This window comes from Coptis chinensis, chromosome 4 (assembly GCF_015680905.1).
Source record: "Coptis chinensis isolate HL-2020 chromosome 4, ASM1568090v1, whole genome shotgun sequence".
NCBI classification, from domain to species: domain Eukaryota; kingdom Viridiplantae; phylum Streptophyta; class Magnoliopsida; order Ranunculales; family Ranunculaceae; genus Coptis; species Coptis chinensis.
Genome location: NC_141459.1, coordinates 71,041,503 through 71,054,446, shown reverse-complemented (window position 1 = coordinate 71,054,446; position 12,944 = coordinate 71,041,503).

The following is a 12,944-nucleotide window of genomic DNA, read 5'->3' as shown; positions in this document are numbered from 1 at the left end:
CATGTCAGCACGGATCTGCACAAAAGATTTTGAACCAACAAAATGGTTGACGACGAGGTATGAGCGGCTGTATTGGTTATGCGTACTAACATCCTGGGTTAAAACAAATAAACAATGCATCATAAAAAGAACTATTATAATGTGTGTAAGTAAAACAACTAGCCCTTTAGCACTACCACTTCCCACATTGAATTTGGCCGCCATAACCTCTTCTTTAAAAAGAGGAGTAAACTCACTTACCTTGAACTTATCTATTTCCCACAGATCGCACCATCTCTCCCAAGACTCTTGTGATACACCATTAAATGGGTGTTGAAGCTTGTTCACATTATTTGGAATGCTCACGTAGTACTTGTGAAGGGCACACCTATGATCTCTGAAATGATCCATAATATAATTATTAACAGTAGTTTTGACATGTGGTAGATGGATGTCCATGTCAAACTTTTCCTACAAAAACAAATGAATAAATACAGACAAAGATATCATAAAGACGTAATTTTCAGCACGATGATTTAAAGAGTTTAGAACATCAACCATGTTCTGATGTACTCCGATTTCTTCCTCTTTCTCTAGAACATCAACCATGTTCCTATGAACTATCTTCTGTACAACTTGCCAATCACCACGCAATTTGGTGTCTGCCACATAGAATGTACACTTGACTTGTTTGTGTGGCCAACACAAATGGATCATCTTTATACCACTTCCTAGACACATTAACACTAATGAAATATCTATCTACATGGATTCCTATTTTTTTGTTACTAGCGTCCCACCAATCACTTGAAAAGCCAAATTCGTTTCTCAAATATATATTCTAACTCTATAACATCTGCCAGGACACCATAAAAGTCGATATCATTTGATTGGTTATCTCCTTTAACAACCACACCACTATTTTGAGTCCGTAGAGTTTTCTCACAATCCTTGGTATGAAACCTAACTCCATTGATAATGAGCCACTATATCGAGTCACACGATGATCGGGACCGCATGATAGTGAATATAAATCATCAGTTGCCTCGGGAGATTTCTCATAATATAGTTGTTCCATCTATCAAATGAAAAAAATAATAATAATTTAAGATCTTTTGTAATCGAGTGAACCTAACTACATGATGTCAACTTAATTTAGCACTTATGCCAGCCCGGAACCATTCAGCAAAATGCTATTCTTGCCTTTGTTCCAAATCATGAGAGCTGTGCTTTTGTAGCTTAACCATATGCTCACTACAAAATGAGTATTATTATCTTTTGTGATTGATTTAACACAACCTACACAAGACACATCTAATCAGAAAAGACACTTACTCTAAATATGATGATATTTCTTCTGAATTGTTTAACACATAATATCGAGCCTTGTTGAAATCCTTTGGACTCATTGTTATATAATTCGGAGCTCCCAGTGGTCTAACATTATGTGAGAAACACATGAAACCCCTTGGTTTGTTTCACTTAACCACCGTCATAGTTACGATTTTCACGGTTGAACCGCGTTTCAATTCCTTGGAGATACATTGAACAAAAAGTGAGACATTCAGAGTCAATGTACGCTTCTGCAATGGAACCTTCTGGGTGTGCCCTATTACGAACATATTGTTTGAGAGTTTTGAGAAATCTGCGATAAAGTGTTATATAAGCAAAGTTAGATGAGGGTATCAAAGTATAATAGTATTTTAGAACCAAAATGAGTAAAATATAGTTTATGAACATCACCTCTCAATAGGATACATATACCGATATTGTACAGGTCCACCAACTATTGCCTCACGAGGCAAGTGGACTGCCAAGTGGACCATGACATCAAAGAATGCTGGTGGAAAAATCAATTCGAGCTTACAAAGTATCACTGTAATGTCCTTTTCCAATTTCTAGAGTAATTCTACTTTTAACGTTTTGCAGCAAAGCTCTCTAAAGAAGAATCCTAGTTCAATTAGAGCAGAAGATACGTCACTAGCCAAACAACCACGAAGTGCAACTAGGAGAACTCGTTGTAAATGTACATGACAATCATGACTCTTCAGTCCATGTACTTTGCAGTCTATAACATTTACACATCGAGAAATGTTTGACTCATAACCATCTGGAAACTTCACCATTTTAAACCACTCGCAAAAAGTCCTTCTTTCAACAAGAGACAATGTATAACATGCAGGGGGTACAACAAATTTATTACCCCTTGGAATTAGATGCAACTCTTGTCTAATACCCAATTCAGCCAAATCCAACCGAGCTTTTGCTAAATCTTTTGTCTTCCCATCTAGGTTTAACAATGTCCCTAAAACACTTTCACAAATATTCTTCTCTGTGTGCATAACATCAATGTTGTAGGGTAATTTAAGGGTACACCAATAGGGTAATTGAAAAAATATGCTATGTTTTGTCGAGTTCAACTCAGTCTCAGTACGCTTCCTCTTCTTGTATTATGGATGCTTTCCATAATACCCTTGTTCCTCAACATGTTCTAACTGCTTTAACACATCTTCCCCAGTTAACGTGTTAGGAGGCAACCTACTCCAATTGTTTCCACTGAATAACTGCATAGCACGCTTTGTCAAGGGATGTCGTGGTTGCAAAAAACTGCAATGGTTCATATAACATAACTTCCTGCCATTTTTCAAGTACATAGAACATGTATCCTTGTTGCAAGTTGGACATGCTAGTTTTCCTTTTGTAGACCAACCGGATAAATTAGCAAATGCAGGAAAGTCATTTATAGTCCATAGTAATGCAGCGTGCAACCGAAATGTTTGTTTCGTTACGACATCATATGTATCCACACCATGTACCCACAACTCTTTCAGTTCCTTTATTAATGGCTGTAAATACACATCAATGTCATTTCCAGGTGCTTTAGGCCCAGGGATAAGGAGAGACATGAAAACGAACGGCTCCTTCATACATTTCCAAGGGGGCATATTATACGGCATAAGTAGCACTGGCCACATGCTATAGATACTGCTCATGTCAGAAAAAGGGTTGAACCGACCGTCATGTTCCTTGCTATAGATACTTGCTAGGCCAAGATGGACATTGCGGGGATCACTAGAAAACCACTCATGTTCCTTGTCAAACTCTTTCCAAGCTTTAGAATCAGCAGGATGCCGAAGTATATTCTCCTCCCCAACTCGCTTTTCCTTGTGCCATCTCATGTCCTTAGCGGTCATCCTCGACATAAATAACCACTGAAGTCTTGGCTTAAGTGGAAAATACTGTAATACTTTCATTGGTACTTTTTTAGTCTTACCTTCATTAATTTTATACCTCGATGCATTGCAAACAGGGCAATTTTCAAGATCCTTGTTCTCTGTCCCCCAGAAGAGCACACAACCATATTGGCATGCATGTATTAAGATATAACCTAGGCCCAGATCCCGCAGTAATTGGTTAGCCTCATAGTGAGATTTTGGGAGCTTCTCACCTGCAAGTAGTGCTGACTTAACCAATGCAAGGACCATGTCAAAAGATTTGTTGCTCCAACAATTAATTATCTTCAAATGGAACATCTTCATGTGAAAATCCAACGTGCTATATTTCTCACACCCCGGATAGAGAGGTTGGCGCGCTTCGTTTAAGAGTCTATCAAATGACATTGTATTTGCATCACTCGTATTATGATGGCCAGCAAATGCACCCCCATCAGTTGCATCGGGTATGTAACTACTATGTGTTGGATGTTCGACGCCTGATTGTCTCTATGTGTTGATTGTCTCACATCTTCAAGCATGTCATCCAAACCATCATAGCGTACACCTTCACCACCTAAATCAGTATCATCATCATCGTCATCACTTGCCACGTCTAAAGGTTCTCCGTGGTATATCCAAGAAGTATAATCTTTGTCAAAACCATTATCATACAAATGATCTTTTACTTCTTGGAAGTGTTGGTACATCCTATTATTGCACTTCTTGCATGGACAACGGGCCCTACTTGCACCGTCTAAATGATTGCTAGCAAGAGCAATAAAATCCCTAATACCTTGGGCATATTGAATAGGCCTATGTGGCATATTTAACCAACTCTTATCCATATTTGTTCCTATTAAAAATTCATTAGACAAAATGATCATTTAACTGAAAATAATAAATAAACATCAAACACCATGCATTTTACAACATTTTCCACATTAACCATATTTGTCTCCTTATGACTCAATGATTTAAATGTGTGAGCCTATTTAACATATCACATTCTAAATTAACGTAAGGTCATGTTTGTTGCTATTTCTCAACTATTGATTTTCTAGTATGTTACAAGGTTCTAAAAACATGGTATGGGACTAAAAACAAGCTATTTCCCTCTCACTACATGCCAAATATATAGGAAGCAAAAACGAGGCTGCTACTATATGTACTTCAAGGCACTGGATTCAAACTCCATTACTGAACTCATTTTAAGAATAACAAATACTAGGATGCCACTAGACCTCAGATAAACTTGCAATAACTCGTCACTAATAAGACTATTACGAAACTAACTCATAGGTGCCTATAGAAGAAAATGGGTCAATATAATCTTGTTAAGTTATGTAACGTCTTGACAATTCAGATTAACTAAAGAGACTCATTAAGAATATATATCCAACGAATTAACTTATCATACCCAGTAATTAAAAATGAATCCTAGTATATAATCATACATGCAAAAAATCAAAACTGCAAGAAATAATTTATCTTTCAATATATAAATTATGTCACAAACATAAAACATACCCCTTTCAGTAGTAATCATTAAGCAAGACAAACTAAACAAAACTTTGTAAAAATATTTAAGAACAATAAAGAAAACAATAAAAGGTGAAAGCAAAAATAAGACTTGCAAAAATTTAAGAGAAAATAAAAATCAACTCTATAAAATGTAGGCTTTGACCAGTAACTAGAATGTTCGTTCCAAAATTGAAAACATAAAATTATGTGGGGTATGGAAACATAAAAATCAATTAAATCAAGTAGGAGATCCAATCATCAGACTATGTATCAGCCAGGCTAATGAAATCTACTTGATCCAAACCTATTATGTTCTTCTATCCCTAACCAAATCATGTATTTTCACTCTTGTACAGTATGAAGTGGCTATCATATAATATTAAATTCTATTCTATAGTGATAATAAAAAGGAAATAAAATAGGTGAAGAAAGTGGGTGCCATAACATGAAAATGAACTTAATTGACAATTCAAGTAGTTGATATACAACCCTTACAAGCAACCCATGTTATAGTCCAACAGATTATTAGACCTACACCTAGGAGATACTAACCTTTTGTTTCATAAATCTTTACCATGCCAATTCAATACTCTAGGATCAAAGACTAACATATAATCTCCTCAGGTGAAAAAAGACTTCAAGTTCTTAAAAAAATGTGTTGGGCATCCCTCTCTCCCCTCTTTCATAATCTAATCATCTAAGGTGTATGTATATCCCCTTTCTATTTTTCCTATTCCAAAATTGAGATTGATGGGTCATTGTAAGCACACCACCTCTTGGTTACTTTAAGCAGGTGGTGTCAAGCATACATATAAACTTGGTATTCATAGCGACCTAATGCAAGCCCACCTCCTCCTCACTCTATGCATGTGACACCTAGCACTTCATATTATATATACACAAAAAGTAAAACAATGAAACACCTCATGGTATACATGCATACCAATTAAATGCAACAGATAAATATAAAGCAAGGTGGTCCCTAGTTGGCCATACTAAGTTATATCTTCAATTACCAACAAGAAAAGCCAACGCCACATATATATATCCTACAAAAATCGATCTAGAATTGAGTTATCATGTGAACGAACCTTGATTTAAAGTTTCAACTTACATAGCAAGCAAAAGAAAAATCATAAAGACAACTAAGACGCCAAAATAAATATACCAGATGATGAAACAACAAAATTTGAGGTAGTTGATGTTGTTGGAGTGATTACCCACCTATGAGAGCATATAATAAATACAAAAAATTATGTTAGAGATGTGTTGTACTCTTCGGTGGACTGTAAGATTAAAGAGACGTTGTCGTCGTCTATTATCTCTTTATGAATCTACATAGCTATGAATTTAGACCCATATATAATAAGTTTTATCAGTCCTAAACCTTGTAAGTTTCGTCTTCACAGTCGCACAAATAGGAAACCATGTAGAATTCGAACTAAGAACAAAAGAAGTTTTCTGCAAAATTATTAGTAACATCTAATTTCAAATTATTAGTAACTTCTAATCCCATTTTCTACAATAAATCGAAATCACACAATTATATTCAATGTACTGTAAATCTGAAATTAAGAAATAGCTTAAGGTTCATTCTTATCTTTTTTTTTTTTTTGAAATTGTTTTTTTCTTTTGTTATAACGAAACTGAACGAATTTCATGATAAAGTTAGAACAAAGAATTTTTCTCGCCCCCACCAGATTTACATCTAATAAATCTTATCTTCATTAATGGAAGAAAGAGAATAAGAGATTGTATAGAGAAGGAAGATAGAAAGGATGTACCTTGTCAATTTGATTTCGTGAAAGGGGACTGACAGCTTACTTCTTTCGAGCTAATAACTGACGTATTCTTTTTCTATTTCTAAATTGAGCCCGTCACTACTTCATTCTAATAAAGGTTAAAGAGGTGAGAGGTTTATCGGGGAAAAAAAGAGATGAGCGAGAGACGGCTCTAATAAAGTAATAAGTAATAACTAGGTTTTTCTTTTTTTTTGTTCTCTCAAGTTTTGCGTTTTTGTTTCTAAATTTGGCCAAAATGTAGGCACTATTTACCAAAAAGGGGCCAGATCTAGAATTTTTGGGCAGGATGCAAAATATTCTCAGAGCTAATTTTTTTTTAGTAATTATTGGCGACGATGTTAACATTCCCAATTATCTTTTTGTTTTGCCATTTTAGCCAAAATTATTACCTACCCAAACCAAAACGTTGGCAAAAATAATTTCTAGTGACGATTAATAATAACATAGGAGATAAATCATTATCAACGACGCTAAAATTGTCGTTGTAGCTCAACAGTTTTTGCCGACGTTTCTTTTGTAGGAAAAAAATAATCTAATAAATAAATATTTTATCAAGCCATTTGGCAACCTAAAAAATCGTCACCAAATCTCTATTGTAAAAGTAAACCAAAATGCACTCAACGACGTTGATAAATGTCGCCAAAGTTGATAATTACTGACGTTTTGACAGCGTCGTTAAATATTTGATCGCAAAGACCCTGTTTCTTGTAGTATATATATTTGCTTGCCCCCTTTGTGGTCCCAATACTTCCACTTTGAGACTCGTTCATGGGAGGAAAAATGTTTATCTTGACACAAGGCGATTTCTAAGGCAGTCAGATCCAAGCAAATTAGATGTGAGAGAATCAACTTTCAACAAGAAAGAAGAACACCGTGCACCACCAACCTGATTGTCTAGTAGGAAGGTTAAAGAGCCGATTGAGCATCTTAAATTGAAATGGGTAAAACATAAGAAAGGGAAAGGGAAGGCTGATGATTCTGAAAAGGAAGATGATGTCAATGACTCTTGCTTCTACAAACAATCAATATTTTCGAAGGAGCTAGATTATTTGGAGGAGCTTCCCATCTTTAATAACCTTGATGCAATGCACATTGAGAATATCATATGCAAAATACTTATTACTACGATGTTCGACACAGTAAAAACCAAAAATGACATTAATGCACGCAAAAACTTGGAGCTCTTGGGGCTTAAAAAGAAGTATTAGTTGATTGAAAATGCTTGTAAGAAGAAATGTGGGGTTTTGTGTATGTTTCGACCAAACATGATCAAAATACTAAGTGATGACGAAAGAGATGAAGAACATAGAAAAGTAGTGAAAAAGCAATAGTGATCGAGTGAATGATGAGACTGTACCTTTCAGTTGCCTATGTACCCAAATTATCGATGGGAGTCTCAAGAACGTAGTTCTGTATGAAAAATAGTTTGGTATTTATATGTGTAGAGTAGAGATTTCTTGTAGCTCAAGTAATCGTAATTGAACATAACTCTTAATTGATAATTATCTCTTTGATAAGAAACGAATCTGGACATAAATTAATGTACGTAAGTGGCAAGCCATATGGCTAGGGTTCAGCCCTAGACACATGAGTTAATAGGCCTGTACATCAATCCATGGTATTGTCAATTGGGTTTTAGCCCAGTCGATTAAACGAATAAATTGGAGATCCCTACTAATAGACATTTGCCATGTAGGTGGGGGTCGAAACATTACTTGAGGAGAAAGAGTTGTTTTTTACTACTTTAAGGAATATGCATGTACTAGTTGGCTTTAATAGTAATTGGAGGATTATTGCCAATGAGGGATCGTCTATGGAGTTAGAAAGGATGAAGTCTCATGATTATCACATTTTAAAGCAACATTTGCTCCTAATATTAATCCAACATGCGTATAAAAATAGGAAAGAGGCTCGAAATGTTCTACTAATTAAGCTTTTGTACCTTTTTCCGTGCTCTATGCTTTAGGAGACTTGATGTTAAGTCACTGGTTATACTTGAGATGGGTATGGTCCGAACTTTACATGCAAACTTCAAATATGTTGTGGTTAGGTAGTCTTGAATTGACTAGTTTTGTTTATTAATCATACATTTAATCCAAGTGGATGCTACCATTAGGATAAATAAGTAGAAATACACTATTACGATCCACTTTAACGAAAGTAATACATCTTAAGATTTTGCCCTATTTATTTTTCTTAGTTCTCCTTTAAGGTGTATACATCGTTTGTGCTGGACCATCACTTTCTTTCTTGATAACTACATGCTTCTCTGACTTTCACCACATTCTATGGTCAAGTATGGCTGCCACTTCAGGGCGAAGGTCATGTAATACTAAAGGCCCAACTATACCATTTCCAAAAAGGTTGAAATAGGATAAGAAAATTGTTCTTCAACTAACTAAAGACACCTTGCAGCCTTGCATTCCTGAACATTAACTACTTTTCCCATGGTTTTGGTATGTGGCGTAAAACCTGTTTTCTTGTAGTGTCCATTAAACTACTTTACAAGCTTTCTTCAATAAAGTTCATTCTTTTTATTATTGTTTTCATTAATGTCTTCTCTAATTTATGTTCTAGTTAGTATTCCAATGACAATAGACTAATTACTCCCATTAGGAGGATTTCTTTATTGTTTGAAGGTTGTTTATTGTGTAAGAATTCATAACTTTGGTTTTAATATTTGTTTAGATATAAATAATATTATTAATTGAACTAAATATTATTGTGATTAGATTGAGAATATTTAATTGTAATTTTCCTTCATAGTTGTTTTTACTATGAGACACATATTAATAATTAGGGATTAATAAAGTTCTTGACTTTGTGTTAAAACATTGCGTGACAACATAAAGGAGAGAACTTTACAATAAAAAGCGGATTTTTACATGGAATAATCACTAGGTGGATTTATTATTATTTCTCCTAACTCATTCTCCCTTAGAAAAATCTCATATTTAATATTTGCTTTAGTAATGTAGTTAAATTTACTAGTATTAAAAGTAGAGTAGAAAATCCAAATAGTAAAAATTCTTCTCTCTTCCCCATTGATCTGTCTCTAAATTGTTTTCTTTTCCACATTTTTGAGGTGGTTACGAAACCCTAACTTAAGCTATAACACAACACTTATTTGAGAGTAAGGTATTGACTATAATCTAGTTTAGTGAGTGTATTTATTATATTCATCAAATTAGCTTATATTAGTAATAATATACTTGAGCAACATATGTTCTTGTCAATAGTGCATATTATTGTTGTAGTTTCTTTAATGTTTGTGGTATATTGTGTTTTGCATGTAAGTTTGATTAGGTTGAGTAACCATTGAATTGTGGATCTGCATGACACTGTTTTATATAGCTCGCCTCACAAGAGAATTGGTAAGACACCAGCTTACGAAGTATGGAAAGGTCTTGGGCTTGTCCAAAAATGCTTCAAAATGTGGGGGGTACCTTGTCATGGCCATTGTGAATGAATATAAAAGAAAAGAAGTGTTTTGAGACCTAGAACTATCTTGTAGATGTTCATTGGTGATAATATAGTCTTGCAGATACCACATTAGTTGTCATGAGTGATAACAGTCTTGCAGATACCACACTATTATTGAATGTCTTATATGCTAATTTATTTGAGGTTGTGTTTTCTGTGAAATGGGCATAGAGTTGTTGAATGTTCATAATGAACACATAAGAGAATCCCATAATTTTTGAACAAGCAAGCTAGAAATTTGGAAGACTATCAGTGAGTATATCCACCATTCACAGTGATGATGTTTATATGTTTCGTGAGGAAGATTCATTAACATATAATGAAATTATCTGTTTACGAGAAGTGTCATTTTTGAAGGATACAACTCCTCTAAACTAGACTTTTGATTTACACAATCATTAAGAGGTAGTTAATACACCTCTTAGGGAATCTATAGGTTGAATTTGGATATTCAAGAGAAAACTAAAATGTGATAGTTGTAGTCCAAAATACAAGGCTAATATAAATAGCCTAGGGCTTTTATTGAGAGGAAAGAGAAAAAATTTATACTATTTTGGAACCTTGCTCATGTAACTAGATTTTCTTTTTCAGAATTTTAAAGACTCTAGTTGAGTAGCTGTGATCCATAATTTTATTCGTCAAATGGTTTTCTAAAAACTATTCTGAAAACGATAATCTTGATGAAGAAAATTATATGGATCAACTTGAGGAACTACAATACCAAGTAGTATTAGGTGATGAGCTTAAGGTATACAATTTAGTTAAATCTTTCAATGAGTTGATACAAGCGCCTATAAAAAAAAGGCATGAGAAATTCGACATTATCTTGGTGTCTTTTGGATATCAAAATAACGTTGTTGATAAATGTGTATACGTTATTTAGTGTAAAGCAAGGCATATGTGTTTATCTCTCTTTGTTTAGATGATTTAATATCATGAGTTCTAGCATTGAGAATATTTATGAGATAGAAAAATTCCTATTTGAAACACATAATAGACTGACATTGGAAATATTGATAGTTCATTATATGTTGTTTATCTCATTTCTGTAATTGCTATATTCAGTTGTCAAGATGTTGACATTTTAATATAGGATCAGAATAGGAATTTATTTCCTAATACAACTATGCTTACTTGTTAGGCACGTCTTCAATTAGATCATATAAAAACCCCTCAAGCCCTACCTGGTTGTAGCCCACAACGTACCTTAAACCAAACCAACCAGATGGTATAGGGAAATTTCAAGCATTATAGAATTGAATGACTGGTGTATATATGAGGTATAACTTTTGTTGGTTTCATTATATTGTTAGAGCACTTTGGAGAAATATTTTTCATTGAAAAGAGTGGGAATTATGATAGTAAACTTATCAGTCAAAGCCATAGTCAGTAATTCATTTTCCTTGGACTCTGAAATGACAGAAGATGAAATAAAGCAAGTGATCTTTGAGATGGAGGACAATAAAGCACCTGGCCCAGATGGATATACTCCTTTTTTCTTTCAGAAATGTTGGGCTACTATTGGTCTTGAATTTATTTTGGCAATTTAAAATGCTTTTAGATTTTGTAAACTCCCTAGAGGGGTCAATGCAACCCTTCTTTGTCTTGTTCCCAAAATAACTAATCCATCTCGAGTAGAAGAATTTAGACCGATTACCTTATGCAACACTATATATAAGTGCATGTCTAAAGTTCTAACAAATAGACTAAAATTGGTGATTAATGATTTGGTTTACCCTAATCAATCAGCTTTTATCCCTGGCAGGACCATACAGGACAACATCTTACTTTCTCATGAGCTTCTGCGAGGGTATGATAGGAAACATGGCACTCCGAGGTGTTCTATCAAAGTAGACATAAGGAAAGCTTTTGATATGGTTAGCTAGGACATTATACAAGTTATGTTGAAGACCTTCAAGTTCCCTCCTCTTATGTGCAACTGGATCCAGATGTGTGTTTTCTCTCCTTCTTATTCAGTGATGATTAATGGAGCTATGGAAGGATTCTTTCCTGGTGCCCAAGGCTTGAGACAAGGAGATATATCTCCGTATTTGTTTGTATTGGTTATGGAAATTCTCAGTTGTATTCTCTTAAGAAGCATCAATGAGAAACGAATCCAATTTCACCCTAAATGCAAAAGAGTGAAACTCTCACACCTTGCCTTCGCAGACGATGTCCTTCTCTTTTGTAAAGGGGAGAGCAACTCTATTCTTGCAGTTAAAGAATGTCTCCTAGAATCTGGAAGGGCAACTGGACTGCACATCAATACTCACAAGACCACCATCCTTACTAGTGCCCTCAATCATCAAGATGCTCAATCATTTGCTTCTATATTATGAGTTGAATTAGTAAAACCCCCAGTCCGGTACTTAGGCCTTCCTTTGATCTCTGGAAGGTTGGGCATAAGAGAATGCCAACCTTTAATTAAATGAGTCGCCCAAAAGGTTACAAATTAGAAAGCCCGACAACTCTCTCATGTAGGAAAAGCCATGTTGATTATGTCAATTCTATTATCCTTCCATATATTTTGGGCTAGAATGTTCGTTCTACCTAAAATGGTTTTGGAACAAGTTGAGAAAATCTGTGCTCGCTTTCTATGGTCTTCTAATGGTTTGCAAAAATCCTTTCATCATGCAAGCTAGTGTACCATGAGTAAACCAAAATATGAAGGAGGACTTGGATTTGTAAATCTTCAATGATGGAACCGGGGAGCTTACTGTGGTTTAGTTTTCAAAGTGGCTGTTAAAAAGGAAACTATATGGGTGGATTGGTCTTGGAAGCATCACATAAAAAAACAATTTTTCTGGACTATGACAACCCCGAAGGTCTGTTCTTGGTCTTAGTGGAAAATTCTAGATGCTAGAAAGGATGCTATGAAGTTCATCAAGTATATGATCACTAATGGTGAGAATACACTGCTATGGCATGATATCTAGTGTGGCAA